A 6173-nucleotide genomic window follows, 5' to 3' on the forward strand; every position below is an offset into this window, starting at 1 on the left:
TTAAGCTACTTATTTAGCAAATATGTGCCGCTGAGTTCAACGTTGAACATCTGGTTTCGTGTGCGTCTGGATGTCACAGTAGAAACAGTCACATCACATGACAGCAAAATGTGCCACTTTCAGTCAGACTGACGTGCTGCGTTCAAGACCTGTTGGTTTTTCCCCTTTCAAAGCTGAAGAGGCTTGTTTTCATTTTTTATTGTCGGTCAGGTTATGTAAAAATAATTTTATGCTGTATACTGTGATTAGTCTGTTTAACTCTGATGTTTGTTGCACGTTATTTTGTCACTTTATTCTGTTCAGCATCTTGATGTTGTAAGTTTTAAAATATTTTTAGGAGTTTGTAAATATTTTGTTTGAAATGTGTTTTTCAACAGTTTCCAAGTTTTTAAAGAGACGTTGGTTATGTTGTAAAGAAGTCCAAAAGAGTTATTTAAAAAAACATTTTATTTACATCAAACATTGTATTGAAATAATTACACACAATCACAGATTTCTGTCTTTCAGAAAGTTCAAATAAACAAGGAAACTTTACATTTTAAAACAAGCTGCCATGATTTGGGCTTCACAAGTGAGAATGCCCGTTCACTTCATTTCAACAGGTTCATCGAGCCGTTTAAAGTTAAGAGTTCACACAGGCCTCATCTCATTTTCAATAAATGAATATCAAAACATGAGACTTAACGTTGAGTTGTAGTGACAAATGAAATGTGTTCACTCATAGTTCAGTCCTGTGTTCAGTTTGACCTTGTAACTACTCAGCTCATCAGTTCTATTGACTGGACATAAAGAAGAAGGCGACAATTTACTTACAACAAAGAATAAAATCTAGCATTTACAACCAACATCCTTCATTCTCTATTCAATAAAAATCAATATTTGACTCTTAAAGGGCTACTATACTTCTAAATCTCTAAAGTACAAAAGGAAAAGGAGTTTCCCTTCATTACAGTGAGCAGTCTTTTGAAAGCAGATACACACAAACACTACACAGACGTGTTTAAGATAGCACATTTAAAAAGTCCAGCTTTGTCAAAAATATGCAGTGAGCATAACTGTGTCTGGCCTGGAAGTACGGGAATGCAAACATACATAAGCATGGACACCTGCTTGCTTTTCAGCTGCTACACATAGGCTTTGATAAAGGGGATTTTCTTTGCTGGAATCAACAGTGAGAAAGGGCGATCTGTCTATTAATTATTACAGTCGATTAATATTAAATCACTGGATGCAGATTCTCCTCAGTTTCATTCTTGACTCACTGCTTTCAATTCAGTTATTAAACACAGTTCAGCCTAAATGCTTTTTGACAGAGAGAGGCCAACAACTGATTAAATACAAAAAATAATTAGATTCATTTGGACAAATTTCCTGATCAACATTTCTGTGCTCTCCAGTTAGATTTACAGGGACAAAACTGTCAGAACTCAACTGAATTTCTGTCTCATCTTTAAACCTGTGACATTACAGAGAGGCTCAACATGACCGTCTTTAACACACACACACACACACACACACACACACACACACACACACACACACACACACACACACACACACACACACACACACACACACACACACACACACACACACACACACACACACACACACACACACACACACACACACACACACACACACACGTCCGTACCATAGCTCATCACAGTTTCAACAATAGTCAATACTCAGAATAACCCAATATCAAACCCTCCCAGCATTCCCTCCCTTTCAATAATCTTCCTCATAGCACACAATAAAGTGACTCCTGACCTTCACAGTAGTATCGGTTCAAGACTTAAGTCGTTGTTGGGGCGCCCTGGTAGCTCACCAGGTAGAGAACGTCACATAAGGCCCGCAGCGGCCCGGTCCCTTTGCTGCATGACATCCCCCTCTCTCTTGCCAGGCTGTCACTATCAAATAAAGGCAAAAGTGCCCAAAAATATCTTTAAAAAAAAAGAATTAGTCATCTTCTAATGTAAAATCTGTATCCTGGACCAGTGTAGACGGCCTTGTCTAATAACTGGCCATAGTCTGTGACTGAAATATATCATCTAAACTGCGAACATGAGAACCTGAGGAAGACTTCACCAGTGGAAAATAAAGTTCATACGGGGCTACAGAGCAGTGATGTTGAACATAAAAGACATTTTCTGCAAATCTTCAGCAGTGTTTCTTGTACTCTCAACACAATTCTTTGCACATAAGTAAAACGTCATCAGTGCCGGACTCCAGTGTTTCAAAGGGAAATGCTGCCACGTCGTACTGCCAAACAGCTCAGACTGACATCACGTGGTGAGAGTGAGAAAAACGGAATGATCCTCATCTCTCATCAATGCTTTCATTTGACCACAGTGGGCAAATAAATCATACCAAAGGTGTAAAAAAAGGACTTAACCTACCCAGCCAGTGTCTCCGTCTCCATAGGCCTCTATAATCAACACATTTGAATTGATCCCAATTAAAAGACGTAAAAAGAAGAATTGGATTAAGTGCAATCTAATAAATTTTATCACAATTCAGTAGATGACATCTCCAGTGTGTTGTCATTTTCAATTAAGGTGATGAGGATGTGTGTGTCAACATGTAGAAACAGTTAAAGCTTCAATTGAAAAAGGGGCAACAGGTGAGGAAACACAAAGTAACAACAACCAAATCTGTCATTCAGTTTACCTTCGATTGGTTTGGCACCGTCGGTGTGTGTGTGTGTAGATGTGGCCACCCGTGGCACAGAGATTTGGCATGAAGAAAAGTGTCCAGTTCCAACCCTGTTAGTCAGTAGCAGTGATGCATCATGGGATTCTCACATGGTTTCAGGTGTATGAGTTTAAGGGACTGAAATGTAATATTATAGTCTAGCAGTCAGTGTAAAGTTTACACTGGTGTAGGATGTCGAGTGTGAGGTGACAGAGGTGCTGAGTTTCACTGTGGTGTCGTGTTGCATTTGTCTACTTGAATTTCTGTGGTAATATCCAGGTTCTTTACTGGCAGCACAGGAGACTTTCTTGCCCTGAGGAGAGACTCTTAGGCAGCGACTTAGCTACCACTGAGGACACTGAGGTCACGTCCTTAGTAATCGTCTTGTTTGTTGTGAATTTGGGAGTTTTAGCAACCTGGAGGGAGTTTACATTCTACAATTGGGAGTATGAACATATTTCATTTTCACCCTTAAACTGCTCAATGCATCAATGTTAAATAAAAAGCTGTGCTTAAAGAGTTTGAAGTTAAAGTTTGTTTTGAAATCAGGAAATATCTGATTGAAGAATAAGTGAACAGGCCTAAACTAAAGACTGTTCTTCGTTAACATACAAATATGAGTGGCTTCACTGACTTCACAACTGACTGAACTCAAACATGACCTTAATCCAATCCTCAGCTTCGTATGACCAAAATCGAACCATTTACTTTGTTGGGGTGGTAGCCTGGGGGTAAGCACTACCTAAGAGTCCTAATTCAGGGCAAGAATGTGTTTTCTAAAACCCTTTTTGCATCAATAAACAATGTATATGCTTGGACAAACAACCAACAATTGAACTGTAGCACCATCAAGCATTGTATCTGTGTTGTAAGCGCTTGTTTTAACAGTACAGTTAGAAGTCCCAGTCTCTCTCAGGTGAATCTTTAGCAGTGGTTCCCAACATGTTTACCTTATGACCCCTTAAAACAACTATTTGTGCCTCCTTGTCACAGGTTGCATGTGTCTACAGGTTGTGACCAGATCAACTAAAGATCTAAGAAGTGATTATTGCTGCATTTGAATACTGTTTAAAGCCCTAATATGTAAATGTATTCAGTAGTTTAAAAGAATTCAGTAGTTAGTAGTAGATAAAACAATTAGAGCAAAGCCTGAAAAAATAAACCTATTGTGTAGCACAAATATGTTTTTTCTGCTCTTCCATCTGAGTCATCTTGTGACAGATTTATCTTGTGACCCTTGATGGATGGAACCGCTGATCTACAGCACCACAAGTTTATGGGTCTACCTACAGGGCTGGGCAACACATCAATGTCATTTGTTGTCCCTGTTTGTGATCCTATCATGGAATATTTTTTAAAATTTATTTTTACATATTTTGAGCTGTGAAACATCGTCTAATTCAACACTAGACGTTTTGGAAAAACTTAGGAATGACAGTTTAAAACCCTTTAACCTTCACTACAATGTGATGGACATCAACCAAGCGATCTTCCATTACAGATATTGTGCTGTAGATCAATGTCGAAGAATTTCTTCTTGTTATTGCAAATTTTTCACAATCGCCCAGCCCAGATATTTACTTTAAACAGACTCTACAGCTGTTCTACAGAAGTAAATATTAATTTGTGTGTATAGTAACAGCACAGTGGGCTGCTCTGTGTATATCACCCTGTTTGTTGTGCACCTCTTCCAGTCTTGAATTCCCTGTGTGCTTGTGCGTAAATAGACAGCAATTGTGTCATCTTCCCTGTATGAGTGTTGTTGATGTTTAACAGTACTGCAGATGTTGTATTTAAAGTGTCCCTCAGTGATGCGTCTCCAGCTCTACCACGGTCCACTCTCCCTGTGGGGAGCTCCCAGTGGCCTCTGGGGAGAAACTACTGACAGAGGTGACGGTGGCAGAGGGAGGAGTAAGTGGAGGCAGCAGACTGGGCCACAGGCTGCTCTCCAGGGGGCTCAGTGTGCCTCCTGCACCCCCTGGCAGCAGCAGCAGGGAGGAGCAGCCGTCTCTGTTCAGCAGGAGGGTCTGATTGATCAGCTGCTGGACTATGTCCACTTTCTTCCCCCAGTCCAGGTCCAGGGGTGGAGGCCTCTCGGGAGACTCAGGAGGGCAAGGGGAGGAGCTGTCTCCATCCTGGGAGGGGTTGCTGGGTGTTTGAGGGGAGTCTGGGAGAGGAGGGGGGGTCTCAGTGGACAGTGAAGAGTCTCGCTGTTTGTCTTCGTCTGATGTCATTCGTTCATAGTCATCATCCACCTCTTGATTTGTCGTCTCTTGTCTGGGCTCTTTCTCGTCTTTAGTGGGGCTGAGCTCTTTTATTCCCTCTTCTTCACCATCAGCCTCCTCTTCATCACTGTTCTCCAGGCCTTCATAGATGGTGCAGAGGCCAGAGGAAGGAGACAGCAGCACTGTCTGACCTTTATTAGATTGTTGCAGCTCTTGTTGCCACTGCATGATTTGCTGTCTTTGCTTCAGTTCCTGTTGTTGCTGCTGCAGCTGCAGTTCGAGGTCTCTTCTCTGCTTGAGCTCCTCCTCCTTCTTTGTCACCTCTGCCTGCTCTCGCATCTTCCTCTCCTCCTCCTCTTTATTCCTCTTTATTTCTTCTTCAGCTTCCTCTTTCTTCCTCCTCTGCTCCTCTTCCTCCCTTGTCTTCCTCTCCTGCTCTGCCTCCTCCAGTGGTCTGCTCTGCTGCTCCCTGCGTTGCTGCAGCTCCAGCAGCTGCCTCTGGTGTTGCTCCAGCCTGCGGAGCTGGGGGCTCAGCGCCTGCTGCCCGAGGCTCCTGGGTGGGAGGTCAGCACAGGTCAGCTTTGGCGGGGCGACGGCAGCGCTGAGAGGTTTGATGAGGTCACAGTAGGTTCTGGGGTGTGCCGGGTGATCGCGCCGGTGAGGGTGCGGTAGTGCAGTGAAGCCTGTGTGTGAGAGGAAGCGGGAAGGAAGATTACAGTAGCGTGAGGTTATAAAACAGGTCACAGGCAGCAGGACAGTGACAGCAGTGCAGTGTGAGTACAAGCAGAAGGGTGTAGAGAGAAAAGGGGGTGGCCTTCAGAGGCTCATACTTGCAGAAGGAATAGTGGAAGCATTGTGAAGCCAAGCCCAAAGGTCTGCCAGTAACTGACCAGCAATTATTTGTAGTTTTGTAATTTGAACAAGTGACAGTGGGACATTGTTTGTGCAGTAGTTGTGCAGCAGATACAGCCTGCCAAGTATTCAGAGGAGTAGAGCCACAGTATCTGTGTAAAAAACAGTGAACACACCAGAAAATAGTGACCCAAGGTGAGGTGACTGGGGGTGGTGGTTGGGGCAAAGGTAGAGAATTTTGTGCAGAGAGCAAATGTGTATACTTAACGGGATTTATTCCTACATGTAATCTTTTTAAAAAAAAAAAATTTTTGTGCAAAAAAAAATAATAAAAAGCAGCCAACTTCCTGTATATGCAATCACTATCAACTATGGTGAGGCATAAACAACCACAGAAAA

The sequence above is a fragment of the Enoplosus armatus genome, chromosome 2 (genome assembly GCF_043641665.1).
Source record: "Enoplosus armatus isolate fEnoArm2 chromosome 2, fEnoArm2.hap1, whole genome shotgun sequence".
In the NCBI taxonomy this organism is placed as follows: Eukaryota; Metazoa; Chordata; class Actinopteri; order Centrarchiformes; family Enoplosidae; genus Enoplosus; species Enoplosus armatus.